General features: G+C 40.7%; 1 protein-coding gene across 3 annotated transcripts in view; it reads left to right on the top strand.

Moving 5' to 3' along the window:
- The window catches only part of PRKG1 (protein kinase cGMP-dependent 1), a 513,542-nt gene that overhangs the window by 42,306 nt on the left and 448,669 nt on the right, over positions 1-22,567 (top strand). The window lies entirely within an intron of this gene.

Here is a 22,567-nt window from a genome sequence, read left to right on the forward strand (position 1 = left end):
CATCTACAGAAAGTGGTTTGGTTGCAAGTGTGCACATTGCTTGGATATGTACTGTGTATACTGACATCCTAAACGTCTGAAATTGTATTAAGGTCTTTTAGAAACAGTAGTAAAGCGCCTACCTGGAAGGGTTTGTGTCACGGAGATAGCTACAGTGTACTTGTGAAACAGCGAGCGCAGGACTTGCATTTTGCAATGTTCATGCAGTCACTGGTTTCCTTGGAAACTACTGCCTGCACACGTATAGCCAAACTTGAGCACTGGTGCCTGGTTTCAAAGTAGAAAATGGGCTCCCAGACTTCAAAATTGCAAAGTAGAGTTAGGATATTTGGACTGTACTTGGTGCTTGTTTGTTAGGAGCAATCTTGAAGTAGGATATCACTGAAAAAAAGCCCCTCGTTATAGTGCAACACTTTTCCTACGTGGAGCTGTGTTCTTTTTCCAAAATCGCCCTTTTTGATTTGATTTGTGAGCATATTTGGAGGAGGTGTTTCCTGTTAAACACACAAACTGTGTCAGGAAAGCTGTGGACCAGCTCTGTGATGTAGACTTGAAGTGAATTTGAAAACTACACAGTCAGGCCAGCTCATTTTGTTCACTGATTTAATATTCTGTGAAGTGGTGATGGTGGTGGGTGGTCTGGACAAATAGGAGAAATCATAATGTAGCTGTCTGGGTTGACTGAAAATGAGACTAGAGTCTTGTAAATATACACATACTTTGTGTTAAATGTGATCTCTTAGGTTCAAGAGAAATATATATCGACAATTGTGTATGCACGTATGTACTTATTCACATGTACCGGAGTACTGCATTAACATAAATATACGATGAGATGAATTTTTATTAGGATAGAAAACAATTAAGCTGTAATATTGGTGGTGTATATGGATTTTTTTCCAGTATCAGCTGGTCTCTGGGAATGTTGAAATGCTGTTGGCTTTGTGGCTTAGCAGCCACAGAGTATCATTCAGATTCAGGAGCAAAAGAGTAAATAACTGGTGACACAGATGTGATGAAAATCTAAAGCCATTGCTCCCTGTCCCCAGTGTAAGTGGATCCCTGGGATCTGTCAGTGCTTGTTACTATTTAAACTGCCTATTTGATGTCAATTGTGTGCAAAGATCCACCGGGTGAGGGGAATTCATTAGTGCTCTTGTAGTCGACAGGCTAAATGAGGAAAATAACTATCTTGGTGGGTAACATTTCTGATGAATAGAAGAAATCAATCGCTGTATGACTCAGGCAACAGCACATCAAGGCAATAGCCAAGCACTTAACAAAGGTGTAGATAAACCAAATGTGATGCAAATAAAGACATTCATTTGTACATTTATGCTTGCTGGAAACAATAGGGATCTTATAGCTACAGAGGTGCTTTGAAAATCATGACTCTTAAAAACCTGAGAAAGTCCTTTAGGTAAAATGGAAGATCAGGCATCCTTCTTTCTGAGTTGGAAATACAGATGCAGTGGAGTTAGTGTACACTCTTTGCCTGGAAGTTTCAGTGTTGCTTAAATTTGTGAAAGTCTATAAGGGCTTACATGTGAGGTTTAAACATAGCTAAACTTGGCCAGATAGAGGAGATACACATCTTTTGGCAACTACTGTGTTTTGTTGTTTGATATATGTGTATTGAATGCACAAAATGAGAGAAATGATTTTGACATCTGATAAATGACACGCGGTCTTCAGCAGGGTTGTTCGACATAGTTGTCATTGAGACCACATCTGCGATAACAGCAGCTCACTTCTGCTGTCTTTGGCTAGGCAGCTGGATCCTGGCTCTGGAGACTGCAGAGAGGTGTGGAGCAAACAGCAGCAAGGCCTTGGTGAAGAGGCTGGAAGAGACAAACGAGACACTAGGGTTTCTTTTCTTTCTCTTCCTGCTTTAAGAAGTGAGGGAGGAAAAACTGAACATTCGAACGTTGTGAAAGAGGGGGCTGTGGAGGGGAAAGGAAATTACGCTTCCTTTCCAGTTTTCTGCAGTGACCTGCAGCCGGATACGAATCTGCAGGGTGGGATTGTAGAATGCGGGGGTACTGCGATTTGCAGTTGCTGTGGGCTGAATTCATTGCATCTGTTCCCTTCATCTCCTCTGCCAGGTTTCCCCCAGGGTCCCCTGCATGTCTTCTCTGCCACCTTTGTGGCATGTGCTCTGGCATTGTGTTCCTGGAGCCCTCTGCCTTCATGCCACCGTCCTTTCTGCTTCCATGGCAGGGCAGACTGCTCTTACCAGGAATGGCCTTGCCATCCTCTTCTCCCTTCTCTTCTGAGCCCTCAGTTACTTCCCTGTGTCTCTTGTTCCTGCTCCTCCTTCTGCCCAACATTTTTCTCTCTTCCTCTGGGTGTTTGCCCTTCTTTTCCCTCTCAACCCCAAAGCTCTTCCTTCTACAGAGCTGTCCCATCTGATAGGGTCCTGACTTTACATCTCCCTGAAAAAGGAGGCAGAGAGCTTCTGGTGCCTGTAGCACAAGATACCACGGGAGGCTTGATTTTCCTGACAATCTAGCTTTTCTAGTGTGCCAGTTTGTACAAAATCAGTCGACTCGTGACTGATCAGATGTGACATCGTGTGGGCCTCTTGTTATAGGCAAACAGCAATTCTATCATGTTGGCTGCCTGCACCTTGCTCGGCTCAGCTGAAAGACAGGTAATACACATCCGCTGCCCTAAAGAGCCAGTGCCAAAAAGGACACAAAGCAAGACAGCGTCTGGTGTTGGGGTGTTTAGTGGTAGTGGCTTTGAGTTGTATTGACAAAACATCACGGTGCACGCCGTGTGATGGCTGAGTGTCATCCTGCAGTGACTCGATATGTCTTTCTGTGCTGGTTGATGAAGTGCTGCTCCAGCCCCGGGAGGCTGCATTTTAGTGTTTATCATTACTTGTCCTTATTACAGTCCTGCCTATGGACCAAATAACAGCAATGTCTCACTGGTGGAGAGCGTACAGACAAAAGAGTGGGCTAAATCTCAGTTAGAAATGTGGGTGTGGGTGTATACCTTCATGTGTAACTTGTGTCTGAGTGCTCAAAGGGTGCTATTTATCTACACTTACTAGATATTTAAAAGCTAGTTGAATTGCAGTGTGTGTGTATATATATAAAAAATATTTAAGTTTTTTTTCCGTACATGTCTTTGCACATTTAAGTCCTGTTGACACAGCAGTTGCACGAAGGGGAGAACACATCTCATGCTCATCAGATACTTGATTGCTTTCTCTTTTCCCAGTAGAAGCCTAGCTCTGCGAGGCACACGAGAGAAATGAAGCATGGAGAGGCGATGGCTTTTCTCTATTAGCAGTATACCCAAACACAGATGTACTCAGATACCATGATAATGAGTACGTTGGGAGAGCTTAAGTAAGGCAGATACTCTGGTTTTACTTGACGTTACCTTGTTTCAGGGCATAACTGAAAAGAAGACGCAGCCTCTGACTTGCCACTTGAAGTTAGACTTGTGGCTGTGGGAAGATAATTGAAGTTTCACAATGCTTCTGCTTGGAGAAGGGACACAGGTGGTGCAACTCTCTTATTTTGCTGTTTCTTAACTGGCTCTGACAGGGTATCTCGGAGTCGCAGCTTGCCTTGGCAGGAAGAGTTCATGTAGCCTTTTTTTGGCAGCGGTGCAGTGATCTGTTGCAGGGTGGATCTCGTATTGTGGCCCAGCAGTCTTTCATTAGAGGAGTCCCAAGGGAATGCTAACTATCCGTCTTATGTCCCTCCATTCATTTGCTAGATTTATTAATGTGCCTGCAGGAGGGCACAAAACGTTCAAGGAGTGTTTTCTGCAAGCATGGCAAGCCTGAATAATAGAGCCCATTAGCCAGTAATTGCAAATGCAGGTATGTTATGTGTGCCACCGCTGTTTGTGAGGGATTAGGCACTGGGGAAAATGACATTTGGCTCTGTATGGTGGCGGACCTGACCTCTGCTCCTGTCGTGCAGAAAGCAGCTGCTCTACCTTCTGCTTTGCAGGTGTTGTTATTTTCTCATCAACTATCGTGGCAGATACTTCAAGAGCATGTGTTGTCCATGACTAGGAACAAATTATCGCTTCCCTCTTAAATCTCCAATTTTTTTTTTCCTTCAGATGATGGTTACCGTTATTTAGGTAGGCAAAGCAAGTCCAAAAGGGACATCATCAAGCAAATCTCAGCTTTTCGATTTTGTGCCATTACTCTTGCACAGACACAACAGGTGGGTTGTCTTTTTTTTTTAATTTTTTTATTTGAAAGCCAAAAAGAGCTCAAATAGGAAACCACTAGCCTGATATTTAGAGCATCACTTAGGATGTATAAACCCAGGTTAAGGCATTATCCCAGTATTTGCAGGTACCAATAGAAAAGCTTCCATAGAGAGTGAGGCTGCCCCATCAGCATGATGAGGACAAACACATTGGAGATCTGACTGAAATTGGGCAGAGCTGGGGACATGAGTCCATGTCATTCAAATTTCACCTCTGGAGCACAGTGGCTCTTTTCTCTCTCATTGTTTCGACTGGAAATTCCATCCATGAGCTATAGAGGACTTTTTCCATTGCAGGTTTAATCAAAATGAACCTGTTTCCACTTGTTTTTTCAACTTTTTCCACCACAAAAGATTCTTGATGCAGTCTGTGACAGGAAAATGTTATAAATTGGAGCCTCATTATTTGATTAAGCTCAATGGATTTAGCGGCCACAAAAATTCTGGCTGTGGGGCCAGTACTGAAGAAGGCTACTGTTTAAATACAGCCTAACAATCTTCCAGAGCATTGTGGCGGAGTTGTTAAATCGATGCGAAATTTATGAATATGTAGCAAACAAAATGTAAAGCTTCATGAACTTGTACCCTGTTTGCATGGTATAGGATCTGGAAGTGTACGTTAGGACAACCTGACTTGTGTACTGAAGTAAAGCAGATGTCTTAAGGATGGTCAAGACAACTATGTAAAATGTGGATGCTTGTCTAGCGTACCAAGAAGGTAGGATCTTTACAGGTATTTGAAGTTTTAATGTATGCTGGAGGAGCCTTATGAGGCTTAGATACTAGTTCCTGAATAGTGCCTGAAGTTTAAAAAAATTACGTCTTGTGCTTGCATAGTTGGAAGCCTTCAGCTCCATTAGCTATTCTGATTTTGTTAGACAGCAGTTGAAATTTTTTTTTTACTTTTTTCATACTGAAGAAATGATATATCATGGGGAGATAATACTCCATGCTTTTTCCAAGCTTTTTAATGGAATTTTTATCAATTCAGTTGAAGAATATGATGCGCAAAAAAGCTAACTTGATGTCAGGTTATTTGCTCTATAGCTCCTTCAGAGTTGCCTTGGCTTTCCATTTGACTTCCCAGTACAAAATGGGAGATATGAGAGGGGCCATCACACCCTAAATCACAAGTGTCTGCAGCCTGACATCAAATCCCTCAGGTCCCCCAAGAGACAGGCAAGGCAGAACTGAAGGCTGCCAGGTCCTGAGCATGGAACCTGGACATCACCCATTGATGCTTCAAATCCGTCGCTGGGAGACGAGCAGCTCTACGCCTGTCTTGCTTACACTGCTTGTTTTAAACCTTTCCTGTGCTCTGCACGTTTTTGGAAGACCTAGAAGTCTGGTTTTTTATCTATTTGTGTTGGTGATCCTGAGATTACTCAGACACAGCCATTCAGTGACTTGATACCATTTTCTCTGGATTGCTTTGTAGACTCAAGTGCACTTTCCTGCAGTACATACATTGAGAATAAAAGACAGCTACCTCAGCAAATTAGTGTGAAAGCATTGGAGAGAAATTGTAGAGGATGGGTTTTTTTGAGTAAAAAGCTATCCTTTTGTTGCCCATGGCCTGTGCTTCTTAAAAAGTATCTGTTGTGCAGGGAGGGGTTCCAAGAAGTTAAATCAATTGTCTATTTGTGCACCCATCTGAAGAGGTAAATCAGATGCTGCATTGACAGAGATCTGTCTGTACAATAAAACTTCAGCAGGCAAGGTTTGATTTAAGTGATTATGGGAAAAAAAACCCTAAAAAAAAAACATTCTATGTAGCCCTAAGCCTAATGTACGGTAATTTTCATCGCAAAAAAAAGTTTTCCTCCACATGCTACAGGTGTCCAGGTATGCAATCCTATTAAAAAAAAAAAAGAAAAAAAAGGCAAAAATACTCTAGAGGGTTATAATGCTTTTAAACAAGAATCTCGAAATGCAGAAACTTATTTTTATTTACTATCTAAAAAAGCTTTTCGTAGAAGCAGCCTCTGTTCTGAAAGCATTTGGTTGAAACCTGTCTTTTTTTTGGCAGCTGGGTCTTGCTGAGTGAAATAACTGATCAACCTGTGGCTGATCTGGAATAGCAGCCTTGCAATGTGTCCTCTTTGATTATTAGAGGCTTGGTTCACAGGCAGGCATAGCTGAGCAGGGCTCCTTCATGTAAGGGTGAGGTTAAGAGCTCATCCTTTGTGCTGGTACTTCAGCTGAAACCTTAATTTTTGTATCCAAGACTCAGGTGAGTGGTCATGGTCACTTAATGGCAGAGATTTGTTCTGGGGAACAAAAGCAAAGTCCCCATCAGAGAATGTAATAAAATGGTGATGCTACAGCTGGTTCCTTATAGCCTCTAAATATAGACAAAATAGCATGTAGTAGAGAAAAAATGTTTGCTGAGTTAACTGGGCTATATTTAGGTGCCAAATAAACAGATTTCTGCTTTTGACCCTCCCCCTCACACCCTCAAAACCGCTTTTTATGCTGCCTGCAAATGTCTTGGCTGCTCAGGGCTTCTGTTCTTTGCAAAAAGAGTAATTCTGAGTGGTAGGGAAAGGACATCTGTCACGGCTGAAAACAAAAAAAAGGCAAGTTCCTAGGCACACAGCCCCTGTGTCCAGACTTGTTCTCTCTCCTCGGTCCTTTGTTAGCACTACATCCATAGGCTAGTTACAAAACAGTTAGTGCTTTAAAAGAAAACAAAACCCTAAACCCCCCAAACCTCTTCTCTGTGATCAAGGCCTTATTGATCTATATAAAAAGTATGAGCCAAAAAAATAAGCATCCTTATATGATGCATTTTACATCATATTTTTATCTTGCAGCAGGCTCTTTTCCTGGCACTACTGTTGGTACTGATTGTACAGTTAGCCCTTTATTCATGTATGCATAAATTTTACTTTTTTATAAAGGAAGCAAATAGCGTAGTCATCTTGCCAGAACAGATAAGGAGAGGGAGCCTGCAGATCCGCAACAATCCTCTTCTGCATTTGACGAGGAGGATTTCATCTGCCCACATAAAGTGCTGCTTGCAACCTCAAGGGTGGCCAGAGTGCAGTATGAAGTTAGTTCATTCCTTTATTTTTTCCTTTTCAGACATACTTGTGCTGTTCATATGTTTTTGCCTCCTAATTTACAAGAAGCTGGGCAGCTTGGGGCACCCAGTGTTGTACTTGAGAGGGAGAGAATTGTGGCCAGCACAAGCTTTGGTCTGCCCCCTTCATTGCAGGCTTTGATCTATCTGGCTTTCAATGCTGATTAACCAGCATTTGTAGAGTCTTAATTTTTATATCCCAGAGAATATGTTAACTATACTTTCTTCGTAAGCATGAGCGCTTGGTGATTAGAAATAAGGTTTCATTCCTAATTAAATAGCAAATTACAAGGCATAGTCTTTAACAAAAACAGGACACTTAAAATTCCAGTGTGCTCATTTAAGGGGCATTGATTTTCACAAGCAGAGAAGCTTTCCCCAAGTTTCCTCCTAAATAACAAAACCTAACACAGATATAGGTTAATGACAGATTTATTTAAGGTTTTCTTTTCCTATAACCTGAGAGTAAATCGCACAACAATCTTTAAAATTCGGTTTGTTGCTATTAGACATGTGCCAGGAGTGTGAAGAGCTGACAGTTTTGAATAGTTAAAATTCAGGCTAGAAACTTTCTGTATGCTTTTTTTTTTTTTAATAGTCTAAAAGCTACATGGAGCCCAGCTTGATTCTTGGAAGGTATAGCTGGTCACTTGGGATTTCTGCTGCTTAACTTCCAGCTGGGTGCGCTGGGCATATCTGTCCAAAAAAATGAAATTAGTGCACCTGCAAGTAGTAATTCTGCCTGACACTTCTTTGTTCTCCTTGACCTCTCTTGCTGCTACAGACTTCCCTGCTGCTTGGGGGAGAAATATGACAACTATAAAACTGAAACTTGGGGAGATATCTTCCTCAGCTGCATTTTTGATTGCACTCATGTTTTCTGATGTTGGCTTGATGGCACAGGACAGCCCTCAGCACTCAGGCATTTACCGGGCCTTAGAGGCCATGCTAGGAGAATATAAAAGATGAAACGTCATCAGGAATTCAATTTCCTAACCAGGTTCAGTTGAGGAATTTCTTATGTATTGTGGTTTCAACACAAGTCACAGTGTTTAACTGTAAATGCTGTAATTGAGATTGGTTTGGATGGGGTTTCTATGTTTGCTCGTTCATTTGCTGCCTTCATCAGAGTCCTGGATGGGCTTTTTGCAGTGCTAGCATCTCCATAGGTACTATTAGCTGTGTAATCTAAGCGGTCTTACAGGCCTCTCTGCATTTTACTATGGCATAATCATCAGTATGATCATAAAAACCATTTGTTTCGAAATTGTTGTTCACTGGATAAAGATTAAAAAATGTCTAGCTGGTTCTAACAAAACCAAGGAAGATTTGAGCATTGTCAGCTTCCTGTGTTGTTGAATCCTTGTCTGACCTCCTCAGTAATTCCTGTGAAAGTATTGACCATTGGGGCATCCTTCCATTACGAGAAGATGGCAGAGGTATGGCTGAAGGCAACGATTTTGTCCCAGGAACCCAGGTTAAGCATGTAAACCCTGTTTAACCCCCTCCTTGTCCCTAACCCTCTGCACTGTTCTTGGCAGTTTATTTCCTTGCCCACAAGATAATGCAAAGCTTTCTCCGTGCTTGACAGCCAAGCAGGATTTATAGCTGTGGCTTATCCAAACAACCTGTAAAAATGTTACAGTGTGTTAAAAAATAATAGTTGTTAAAATTCAAGGGACGAACAAATGTATTTGTATTCCTGTTCTCCTCAGTGTACACAAAATTACACACATACCTTAACTCAGATTGGAGGGGGAAAGACATTATTCTGAGAATTTTTTTTTTTCCCTCTAGATAAAATACTGTTTTAATAATACAGAGATGTTAGGGCTCCACAGACTGCATACGATTTACTTGACCTTTATAAATAGAACAGCATTGTATCTCTATTGCAAAAAAAAAACCCTGAAAGTAGCATGCAGATTTATTAACCACCCTATATAGGAATTGTTAGATTGTATTCCTTGAGCAGAAAGGCAAATTGTCCAAGTAGGATTTGAAGGGAATAGCACTGTATATACCAGCCCTCTCAGATCGCTGCCAAAAAAATGCAGATACATATACATAAAACTGGCAGATGAAAACTGCCTGTTGTGTTTCTAAGGTCTCTCGCCTTGGATTTGATCAAGACTACTTGTATTACAGTATGGGAGGAAAGAAATGCTGTGATTTGTTAAGCACCTTGTGAAGTTAATGCCGCCAACTACTGAAATCATACGCTGTAGAGAAAAAAAAAAAACACAGGAAGCCAAATCTTAACGTTGCTTTTAGCACCCGTTTAGGAACATTACACCTAATATTTTAGAGAGCTTTCATCCTAAGGGACACCAGGGTTAAAGATGATTAAATAGCTGGTAATTTTATTATTGTAATAGAGGAGGAAAACTGACACAAGCAAACAGAACTGAATAGTTACTTTAGCTGGAAGAGATGGATGCCTGTTCTCATTGTTTCATAGTGGAGAAACTCAGGAGTTTTCATTTCTAGAGTGAATCTGTCTCATAGGGACACAGGTAAAATTAAAGTGCATTTCCAAAGATCTGTCTTGTATATCATAGCTAGCTAAAATAATTTTGTTAGGTGAGCAGAGGTATTTCATTTAAGATAGGTGAATCTTGCATGACCCAGTGGGTGACCTACACAGTGTGTGGAGTAAGTAAGTAAGTAAGGACTGGAGCCCATTGAAAATAAAGGATGTTTCAGACTTGCTGTAAAGGCAGATGTGAAAGTGCAGGTCTCTAGATGAACAGTGAAGTGTATAGATATCAGCTGCTGTTTCTTGGTATTGTCATGGAGTTTTCTTTTAGCTCTGGCTGCTGTTGCTGTTTGCTAGCTAAGAGGAGATAATAGGCTGAATTTAGATTAAAAAAAAAAATACTGAAAGTTCTGCTATTTGCTCACTGACTTCAAAGGTTTGTATGTTTTTGTTCCATAAACTCACTAAAGGGAGGTGTTTTTTCAGGAGTTTCAGTGCCAGTTACCTTCATTGCTCATTGGTTTAACACACGCTTCAGGTGATCTTTCTAATCATGTTCTGCTTGTGAATATGTAGTGTATTAGCATATATGCAAAAAGCTTCTATCTGCTTTTGACTTTGAAGCAAAGAACTGTCTGAGCATCCTTAAAATGCACTTAAGTGTCTTTCAAGTAATGCTCTTTAGGTCTGTCAGGGTTAAACTGGATCTGAAATTGTTTCAGCTCACTCCAGTAGTTCCTGTTTCCTATACCAAAATAACTCAGCTCCTTGGCACACACATTTTCTCCATCTCTTGTTAGCTCTTTCTGTGTATTCCTTCATGTAAATATTTCCTAAACGCAGCTTGTGGAGCAGCGAACAAACTCAAAGTGTGGAAGAGTCGTAGCAGTGCTTTTCAGAAAGGGAACAAAACTGCATTCCTAGTCCTGTAAAATCTTTAGAACAGAGGGAACGAACTGTTTCCCTAGAGAGCCATGTGTGCCCTATCAGAAGGACCACTGTTTCCGTCTCATTGTGATACACTGATTTACTGTTCTGCTTCTTTGTGTGTGTGTTTTTTCCCCCTTTTCCACCAAATCTGTCCCTCTGCTCCTTTCTTCTTCCTTTTACTATTCTTCCATGCTAAACCCTCAGGGTCCTTCTGGCTCCTTGCAGCCCCATTTCCAAGCCGGCCCTGTCTTCCTTCAGACCTTTGCCTCCTGGCTTGGTGCTCGGCTTTTTGCTCCTCTCCCGTTACAGGCTGTGGTTTCTGGTTTGCTTTGGCTGCTCTTTGCTTGCGGGACTGCCTGGTGGAAGCAGGGAAATAGTAGGAGGCAGGAACTTGCAGGGGTAGCAGGAGGGGAGAAACTATTTGGGAAGATGCAGAAGTGGAGGAGCCTGATGGAAGATCTGAGGGGTGGAAGGAAAGAGAAAAGGAAATGATGGTGCAGCGCACTGGGAATTTCAGGTAAGGTACTCAGATGAAAAAGGAAGATGATCCAGAGTTGTAATGGGAGCAAGAATTTCTGAGTTTGAAGATGGTGTGGGAAGGTCATGAGACATAAAAGTGGTGGGAAATTGGAGACTGAGTACAGGATAGTAATGCAAGGAAAAGAAAGTAATCATGAAGTACATTAGGCATGTGAGCAAACTTCCTTTTCTGCTCATATGATGCAGATAAAGGTAACTTAATTCTGTGCCCTCTTCCATCTTTTCTGTTGCAGTTCTCAGCCTTGCGACCTGTTTCTTCTCTCCCATGCCCCTGTTTAGAGCCTTCCTATGAACAAATGGTTTTCTGTTAAGGACCTGGGCAGCAGACTGGCACTGCTTTTTTATTATAAATTATGGGGAGCAGGGCCATTGATTACTCCCCACAGCTATAGCATACGTTGTCATAGGTGCTCTTAAATTGGTACACAGCAAACAGTTTGATCTGCCACACGTCACACGTTAAAAATACTTTGGGAGAAACGTATGTGACTGAGTTGTTGTTAGCACTCTTGCAGCAATGAAGTATGGGATAGTGATGGCCAAGTGGTGTCTTCATTTGGATTTCACCTCATACAACAAATCCTAGATCCAGGGAATCATTTGTAATGGTGGCTTGGTTTTCCAGGCCCTACCACGTGAGGTTGTGTAAGGTGACCATCCCAGAGGCTTGGGGATTAAAGATATAATACTTCCTAAAGCTTTTGAAGCATCTTGTGTTCCTCTCAGTGGGATTTGAGTAATCTTGATCTTTTCTCTAACATGTGATTCCTTGTGCTTTCAAATTCTCATGGCTGTATGCATTCATGGATTTACCTACTGGCAAATCAGTATGTGTCTGTCTCCTTTCCTGTTATGCTTGTATAATCCTATCCCATCGCATGCGCACCCGTAATCTTTGCATTTGTCGTGGCTGAAAGGGAATTCCCCCCATCCCGTGATGCAACAGCGACAAGCTGCAGGTACCTTTCACGCACCCTGTCTCTGAGAATGGAGCCTTGTTCGCTGTCTGCAGAGCCTGTCTTGCAATGGCAAATATGTATGCTTCCCTTCTCAACAAAATGAATCTTGAGTATTCCTGTTTTATTAAAGGAATGGCTTTCTTGGCTTGCCGAAGGAGGCAGAATAGCAATCTGCTTAATACATGTTACTGTCTATCCTGAAGAAACAAGCAGTGCTCTTGTTTCTTGTTGAAATTGTCCTGTTTGTAAAGAGTAGAGCTGTAGAGCTTTCCCTTGGGACTGTCAACATCTCCCACGCTGGGATTATGGCTTGCTAGGCTGTTAACACCAGTAGGTTACACCTGCTCATAGGGGCAGGTTGCTTTACTGAGTGATCTCCAAAACTTGCTTAGCAGGGTCATTTCCCTGGTGAGCAAGCCATTCCTCTGCTTTACCTGGGCAGGATGTGTTTGTGTTGTGCATCCTTCTTTTTACCTTTGTATGTCCATTCCCATTAGTGTTCCCTGAAGACAAGCGATGCCATAAAACGTGAGGTTACTAGTATGCTGCTTGTGCAAAAATATCCTCCCGTTTGCGAGAAATATGACGTTTCCCCTTCAGTGTCCTTTCAGGCTGAAATTCTGGGAACATTCAACTCCTCTGGAGGACAGTTACTTTGATCAAAGAAGGGCCATTTCCTAAAGTCCTTAAAAGCTCTTCAACTTTTCCTTGCCTTCCATCTGAATTTGGTGCCCTTCTTCTGATGTCATATTTGTCACTATTATTCTTCAAAACAATTCTTTTAAGTTCTTTCTGACTTGTGTTTATATGTGGCTGGATGGGGTGGAATAGGTTGCAGGTATCCCTAGAGTTTGTGTCATATAGTTCATGGGGATTAGGGAAATTTCTCTGATTCTCCAGGACATCTCCTCTTGCCTTCTGTAGATCGTTCTTTATTAGGTAGTCTGAGACTTTATGAACACTTTGCCCTGAGGCTGCAACTTTCCAAGCTTGGGGTCATGTTGACTTTTTTGTGAGAAGTCTGCTTCTCTGGAGGTGGTTGCTTTGTGCTGCTCCCATGCCTGCTTTGTACCTGGACATCCTTGCTGTTGCTGTCAGACTTCAGTCCCACCCTCAGCACCCCTCTGTGAGGACAACGTTTGCCTCCTTCTGCTTCAGAGTTTCTGTAAGTTTTTTTGGTTACAGCCAAAGGCAGCATCACAAGCCTGGGATTCTTAGTAGACTTCCTAAACCAAGATTAGCAAAAGCATGTCTGAACAAAAAAGCATCTTATATGAGGCGGTTGCTGTCGGGATATTCTTCAAAGCTCAGCAGGATAGCGACAGTCAATACTCATGCAGGGCAAATAAGAATTAGAAGATAACATTTGGAATGTGACAATCTCTCCCCGATCTGACTTTGAAGGGAGAGAAACTGTCAATGGTACTGCCCTGCTACGAGCCCCATCCCTCCCTGCTTTTCCACAGACACCTTATGAGCTTCCTGCTGCTGTTATTTCTTCGTTTAAACATTATCAAGTTGTATGGTTGTTTAGAGTTCATATTGTCTGCCAAAAGGTGCTTGCCCAGCTGTAATCTGGTTTATTAGCAGACTAGACAGAGCCTGCATGATGGTGCTCCCACAACTGTGCTCAGGATTGCTGTATCCTGAAGTGACCCTTCTGTAAGTAGGTACATCGGCAGTGCTTGCCTTTAAATCCTCATGGGCTGCTTCTTGGGTCTCGGTGGGGGGGTGTATGTTATTTAGATAATCCCATACATCTTCCAAATATTTATGTCTCAAAGCATGGCTGCTAACGTCAGTCCTTTTACTGACTCCTAAAGCAGGAAGAAGTATTTCTCCCTAAAATCCCTAAGAATATTTATTGAAGACTGAGGCTCCAAGCCCTTGTCTGCATTCTGCTGTCATACACCTATGGCATTTAAGCTGGGGACTCCTCCAGGCGGCAGAAAAGCGAAAGAGCTGAAGCAGCTTTCCTAGTGACAGTAACATCCATCAGAAGTGTTAGGTGAATCAGAGTAAGTGACATTAAATCTCTGTCACTTTTTTTCCCCACACACATCACATTTTCTGTGAAGCCCCATCCTAAACTTACACTGGAAGAAGCTATATATTTACACTGTCGTGACAATGTTCGCTTGTGATGTTCTTATGCCAAGGAGGAGCAGAGTGCTTTTGCAGAGCATGTTCATTTCACCTGGACAACAGCACATTTAGAAAAGCTTGTGACGTGTTAGTAGCCTCTAACCCAAGAGATCAGAATGATCTGTCTCTGCTCAGAGGATCTCTAATTGGATTTCTGCATCTGTTTAAATTAGGTTATCATCCACTTGGCAGATCTCCTGCTTATTCCACCAGGGCGAAGGCCATCTCCATAATGGCTATCAGTAACTTTCTTCTCCAAGGCATCTGAATGCAGTTCTGTCCACGTGTTCATTTATCACTGTGAAGCCATGTAGACCTCAAAATATGCTAATAAACTTGAGGGAACTGTTTAGTTGCCATTTAGCTAGAATCGTTATACCTGCCTTCAGTCAGAGTTCACTGTGTGGAGCTGCCAAGAGTGGATGCTTTAGTGGATAATTGTTTGATTGATGGAGAAACTCTTGCCTTTAAAGTAGGTGGTTCTTTTCAAGATGCATTGTTGTGACCTTCAAGGTGTGTTGTCTGGATCTCTGCAACTCAGTCTTGCTAACTGAACTCCTCCTGGAGGAGTTAGGATTGTTTCTGGATCCCTTGGTATTGTGACATATGGATACATACGTTTTCTCTGCTATTTTTGTTGGTGCAAAAAGTCTCCAGCTCAGTCATGCTGGATGTGAGCACCAAAACTGCGAGATGCATTGGGATAACACTCTTCAAAAGACCACTTATTTTTGGCCAGGCGTCTCTGAGAGACACCCCATTCCTCCTTCACCATGACCTTGCTACGTGTTTTCACCTATAATTAGCTGCCCAAAGCTTATACTCTTTGCTTCAGGCAATCGAGCAGCCGCTTGATGCTGTTTGGAGGTATTGGTAGTGGTTTCTCAAAATGAAGCTCATGTGGGAGTTCCTTGGAGGTGTCAGATATTTCAGAAGTAGGCAAATTGTGTTGGCAAGAGCCGACGTTCTTTTTTACTGAGCGTGCAAACATTTCCAGTATCTAAACCTGGGTTTTTGTAGGATGCAAAATACTAGCCTAGAAAAGGGTGGTAAATTAAGATCTGTGGGGTGAGACATGTTAAAATGCAAGAGTTAACCAACTCTTGCCTACGGTATTTTTGTACTAATGATTTTCAGTGTAGGTGAAAGGAGATTTTATCTTTTTTTTTTCTTAAATCATTTTCCTTTTTAAATGTTGAATGCCAAAATATGATATAATGAAGAGCAGTATAAATGAACTGCATGTTTTACTGATATATTTAGAAATCCTAAGTGGAGGTGTCTGATCGACACATTCTCTACAGAGCAACTCGTTTCTGCAACTGTAAGTTGTATTTAAGTACAAGAAAAATGAAAATGGGGGGGGTTATTTTCCTTTTTTACAGGTTTAGATCAGGTTACTTTCCCTGTAGCTTATCTCTTCAATCAAAGTGTCAGTTTGAAAAAATTTTAGTGTACTTCTCTGAAGAACATATTCTTCCATCCCACTATTCAATAACAGTCTCGGCTGAAGATGCTTAAGATCCTGCTCAGAAATTTCCTCTTGCAACTTGAGGACACACTGTGGGTTGTATGTTGTGGGAAAGGCAAGCACTGTAAAGAAAATCCGCAAGTATATGTAAAGGCCTTCATGTTATTCAATCCCAGACTTGAATCCTACTCTTATTTCCAGTTAATGAGACCAGAATAGCTCTCTCGAGTTATATTTAAAATTCCCTGTAAGAAACATTCAAAACGGTCTTTATCCATAGCCAAAACAAACAACTAATGTAGAGTTATCAACTATTAATGGCATTACAGACCAAACAAGACCCAGATTTTACTGAAAGGTCTGGTCTTTTCTCTACTGTTCTTCTCCTAGTAGTAAGTTGTAAAAGGAGGTCCATTTGTTCACTTACAGGCTTCAGTATTTAAAGACATTATCCAGTATTACGTACTTCAGAAAGCCCTTGTTCCTATTGAGTTGCTGTCATGCAGAAAGTGTATACTGCCCTATGCTGCGGATGTTTGTTTCTGCCTTTAATGCCAAACCTCCTGGAGCAGTTGGGGAGGACCCTTCACCTTCCTGTGATTGACTTGGCACAAATAATTTTTCTAACAACATAAACACTTTGGTTGCAAAACTAACTTTCCTGAGGGCTATGGACTTCAAGTTGGTGGTTGAAGGATCAAATAATCATCTTGGAAAGCTCTACTTTCTGCCTCTACTTCTTACATAGGAATCCCAGAGATAATTACAATGCGTAACACAGCCTGTTGAGGAGGGATGAGTGCAAGGAAGATATTTCAACTGTTGTCTTTTGTTGACAGTCATTTTGGTATCACTGAAGACTTTATGATTTTCAGCTCTTATTTTTGAACCTCTGTACATTTGGCCAGGCCACAGTATTCATAAACAGAGCCAAGAAGAAAAAGTATGCAGACAAATACATGTAGGATCTGTGGGCCACATGGTAGATTGAATAATTTTATAGTAAGCAATAGCAATTGTTTAGTAAGGCTTCTGTATCTATGTATTTACCACTTTTCAGAAGGTAGGGGCTTTTCTATGCTGAAGGGAGCATCTCTGAGAACTTTTAAAACATCATATCCAAATTACTTATTGTGGCCATTCTTTATGTTGCTGTCCTCAGTGATTAAACATATATCCTTCTGTCAGAGGTCTTCTTTAGTTTTGTTGGTTAAAGAGAAAAAAAATGTTCATAATTGGTTACTCCAGTGTTTTGGTATTAATTAGACTGGGAATTGAAATGGTGAGGTCCTATTCCAGAGCAGTGTGTGAGTATATGTTCTAGTCTTACGTAGTCTTTTAAGTACACAAGGGCTTAAAAACATGGCTAATAGCTCTGTAAATGTGGGGTTTGAGCAAAGAGCTTCCCCAAACCTGCTAGAAACTTGCAGCCTTTGCTTTTTGTGTTACTTGGAATGGATGTCCCTTTATGAAATGGAGGTATGTCTAGGTACAACTTAAAAAAAAAAAAATCTGTTTAACACTTTTTACAGTGTATTCATATCCTGCTGAATATTTCTGGAAATCTGGAGCAGGCATAATACTTGGCCATGTTTTCTCTTTTTAAAGAAGTATTTTTTTTTCCATAGCCACATTTGTAGAAGTAAACACTTTTAAACATTTCACGGTGTGGATTTTAAACAGACGGTTGTTGTAGGGATTGTCTGGACTCTTGTATCACTCATCGTATTCTGGGTCAGAGGCCGCAGATTTTTTTCCATGTTTCTTATCTACTGAAATCAGCTTAATTCCTTGTGGAGGGTTATGGCTATGGAAGATCCCCCAAAAGGAGTGCTTGAGCATGAATTTCTACAAATACGCTTGATAGGTTTAGTTGGTGGATGGTAAAGGATGTACATGTGTATTTAATTTGGATTTTTACAGCAGTGATGCACAAAAAAGATGCTACTGGTTGTGCTAGCTTTGAGGAAGGTTTATCATATGAGTAAATAAAGAGTTCTCATCTCCCAGGGAGCTGCACTTTTACTGCTTTGAACTTCAGACAGTGAACACTGTCTCTCTGCTTGGTCGAATTCCTGTAGATGTTTCCCTCCTAAATATGGGGCTTTTAAGTCATTAGTAGTAGTTGGCAGACTCTTGATGGGGGAGGCTCTAGAAAAAATACGCCTTTCCATGCCATTAGTATTGGCATAAAAGTTCATATTGAAAAGTTTTATTTAAAGTTTGGAGAGGAACAGCTAAAGAAAAGGTCTTGTGTATTTTTTTTCTTCTTCTCTACTATTAATACAAAATGAACTTTTCCTTTGCCTTTTTTGAGACTTCTTCCAGCCTGTCTGCCTAGTACATTGCTTTTCATTTTTCTTGCTTTGCTCCAGCCTGTTAGTTTAAAATGGTTTTGGTACATAGCTGTGGTGGTATACTTGTGAACATCATAAAATTCTGATCTGCTTCCAACTGGTCTGCGTCAGTGTTGTCTAAATAGAACTCCTAATTTCTTTTATTATTCTTGATCCACCTCTGTTTAATCAGCTCTTGCCAGCAGTAGATTACCTGGAGAATGATACCTGTGTAGCTACCACAGCTCCCTTTGAACCTTGGGTTCCTGCAAACTCCATTGCCAGCTGATGCTGTACCAGCATGGTGTGTGTCAAGGAGGGCTTTGCATTTCTGTAAGTGTCTCTAGATGTATATGGCAGTAGTCTTTCCATCTGCACTTAAATTCTTCCCTTCCTTAAATTCCGCAAGCAGCTTTTCTGATGTTGAAATAAGACCTTTTGGGACAAAGATTAACTTTTTGTTCTAATATTTATCATGTGTGCCAGAAGGTACAAATCTAGCATAGAGAATGTGTTTGTTTTTTTTTTCTGTGGGTGAAGAGCATGAGATGACTATTCATTCTGCTCTTTGTAAAATGTAAATTATTGTCAGGATAACAACAGGCTGTAATACAGGGTTTGGTATTTTACTATGTACATTGCAAACCGCTGTAGCGTTAACTTTGCTTCTTATCTAGGGCTGCATAACATCTCAGGTTGTTTTTTCACATCTGCTACAAACCAAAATTTTTATCTTCCGCGTTCATGCTTGATGAGTAGCCAGCGGATATTAGCAGCAGGGTTTTGAGCAAAATGCTTGGCCAAGTTCTGCATTTTATGGCCACTGCAATAAGGCAAGCCTTTAATACAAGCCTTTTCCAGCACAGCTGAAACACAGCTTCTGTGCAGATCCCCTGTCTGCTGACACAGAAATGTGTCAAATTTTTTTTTTTCCAGGCATTTTGCTGCTCCTGAGCTGTCATGCTGGCTTGTTGGAGGGTTGGTGGCTGGCTCTGACCTGGCTGGAGGACCGGAGCAGCCCCCAGTACAGGATTAGGAGGTGTGTGAATTAATGCGTATTTATATGCGTTGTTCTGAGAGGCATTTGCAAGCAGGCATACAGATTTTTGTGTATTAAGTGTATTTTTAGCAAACTTCTTAAGGTGCTTTTTGCATCACTTCTGCAAATTACAATGCAATTAGCTTGTTCCTACTGTTGCCTTATTAATTACTGTGATGGATTTAAACTGATTTGGGAAAGGATGGATTGAGCCCTCCCCCCCCCCCCTTTTTTTTTTTCCTTAAACTGTTCATTAAGTCTCCATTGCATTTCATCATTAATCTTTCAGAAAAATAGTGATGACTTAGTGCCAGGTTCCTGCCTCTGGAGAGTAAAGGTGACAACAACTACTTTCTACTCTGAATGACCCTCTGCATTAGGAGCCGTTCAGTTCAGTGCTAAGTAAATATTCATGAAAATGCCCCCTTCTTAAAACGGGGTCATTTGGAAATAGTTGTGTTCCCGTACAAATATTGTAGTTGATTTTTTTTGCAGATTGTTTCTATTAGAAACTTGAATCAGGAAATGCAGAATAAATACTATTTGAAAGTAAGAGGTAATGAAACAGCTGTATCTTGTTTAAACCACTTACTTGCAATAGCAAGAGTGTGTTTTTGACCATTTTAAATACCTTTTTTGTATTACTAGGTAGATTTGTGTATTCACACGTCTGGGATAGATGCTGTTTTAAAATACTAATGGTGATGATTAAGGGATGGTGTGGTTCAGAAAAGCTTTTGTTACGGAATAATTGTGAACTATGAGTTAATTTATATGCTTTGAGTTTCATTTCATATAAAAACACATGTAAAAGAAAAAAAATCTATTTACTTGAAATTGTACCTGTGAATTATATTGAAAGAAAACCGCGTAATAAAATAATGTAGAAGTTGCTGAAGGCCTGGCATGTACAAGTATGTGGGAATGGTAATCTACATTGCATGAATAATTTTTTTGAATTACTAGAGTGACGAATATTCTCTTGCAGGGAACAATACAGTAACCCTTATTGTAGCTATGACAATGTATTTTTAGTATCAACTAATTTTCAAATATGTCAAACTAAGCTTTTTATATTTTTTAAAGATGGATGGAATATTTCCTGATGAAAAGGTTTGTAGCTTACAAACTACGAAGTGTGATTTAGTCTGATGCAAATACACTCATAAATATGCAGTTTGGGTTGCAAGGTGCTTGTTCCTACAGCCAGCACTGTTTATGAGCAGCTGGAGGTGCTTTTTGTATTTGAAGCTCTTTGTATTTGAAGTCTCATTTTAACTAATTATCCTTAAATAATAATAACATGTATTTTGCTTACATTCAAGCGTGACTGAGTTATTATCCAGACCATTCTATGGAGGTACTTAATTTTAAGATGCTTAGATGTGGCAGAGATGAAACTGCGTTATTGATGTCCTGGCCAGTGTGTTTTTCCTCTTAATGGATGTATTTCGTACTGTCGTTAAAAGGGTTTGAATGACTTGGTGGGCATCTGAGCTTTAATTTCTCTGATATTTCTATGTTGAAGAGGTACTCTTAGACTGAAACAATACTGTTAAGCTCATAAATTCCCTAAGTTTGTTCATGTTGTGTATGTTTTGCTGCTTCTCCCCAAAATAGACTTCTAATGGATTTTCCTAGCCCCTGCGCTTCTCCTTCGCTGTCATTTAGACGAAGTTTTCCGGATCCTTTTCAAATTCTTCGCTGTGCTCGATTCTGACAAGACAAGCATTGTTTTTTACTGAGAGCCTCTAAATTAACAGGGGAGGTCATGTCTGAATTCCCTCTGGTCTCATGTGGGTATTCTTACAAACACTCCACTTGAAAGGCTGACTTTATTTTATCAAGGAGAAAGCCTCATTTTGAGCCTTGGAATGAAATAAATGGCTGAAATTGTAATGCTAGTTGATATGACTAATGCGAAAGCTTTTATTATGCTTTCTTCTTCAGCAGGCAGTTTGAGTAATGCTAATAATTAGTGCCTTTGTTAGGAGGATTTGAGGGACCTGTGGGGGTGGCTAAGACCAAAAGAGCAGTACTGAGTCAAGGCATACATCGAAAGTGTAGTCTTGCTCTAGCACAGGAGGAGGGAATGAGGAAAGCAGGCTATCTGTCATCTGGTCAACCTTACAAATTACCAGCTTCTTGCATTACTGAAAGCAAGAAGCAACACAGATGTAGGTTTTTCTGGTGATTTTTATTTGCATGCACAAGGAATTGGAGTGACAGTAGGTGAAGACAAATTAAATTTCTCAAGAGCAAAAGGGTTTTGTAGCAGTACAAGTCTGTGTCGTCTTGCAGACAGTACTTGAAAAGTCTGGTCTGCTTCCCATCCTGCGCTTCTGCTCGGTCAGTAGTGATGGACTCTGATGTAAAGTTGTGTGTTTTATTGAAATAACCTCAAAATTATGAAAAGCATAAAAAGCACCTTAAACATTAACAAATTGAATCTGTGCTGCATATAACCTTGCTGCATATTTTAAAAGGACTATAGCATAGGCATAATATCTCCCAAGGCTGTCTGGCTGGTTTTGGTCTTCTGAAGTCCCCATTTGGCTCTTTTTCAAGAACACATGATCCATTAATGTATCTTTCTTTGAAAACCTTGTTTCGTATTTATATTTCAAAAAGATAAAACTCTTTTGAATGCATAAGCTCTTCAGGTAGCTGTCATCTGCCTAGGCTTTGTTCACATTAGCAGATAGTTCAACCTACAGAAGTGGAGCTGCAGAGCGAGAAATGAAGGGCCAAGCACCTGGTGTCCAGCCTGTAGGTGTTTTAGGGGCTTTAGTTTTGGTCTAGATCTAGATTTAGCATTCTCTGTTGTTCATTTGCACAAGTTGTTTCAGGAGTTTTTTGCAAAATGTCATAACATGGGGGTTATGCTGCATCAGCAGATGGATGAAGTTGAACTTGACAGTCTGAAGGGAAGATTAGAGGGTTCACCTGAGCATGACTCACTGTGTAGTGAGCACTTTAGTTGTAGAAATTGAAAGAATCTCAGGAAAATCAGGAAAAACACGTCAGTGGTTTTGTTGCACATTTTCTGTCATAACATGGCACTGGAAGAGGCACCTCTAGAGACAGCAGGTTGTATTACATACGCATATGGGTAGTCTTCCAGAGAATGCGTGAACTTTGAGTTCTGAAATCTGTGTCTTCAGAAACAACTCCTTCCTTACTCAGCTTTGCAAAGTGGCTACTAAGAACTCCAGACTTTCAATCTGATTGCATGCCAAACCAAAACTGCACGTATAATTCTATGCACATTAATCCAACTTCAGAATTTTCCATTTAGTCATCAAAGAAATTAATCAATATTGGTGTTATTCCTGT

Source organism: Nipponia nippon, unplaced genomic scaffold (genome assembly GCF_047370975.1).
Source record: "Nipponia nippon isolate SJK-2023a ecotype South Korea unplaced genomic scaffold, ASM4737097v1 scaffold_3, whole genome shotgun sequence".
Classification (NCBI taxonomy): Eukaryota; Metazoa; Chordata; class Aves; order Pelecaniformes; family Threskiornithidae; genus Nipponia; species Nipponia nippon.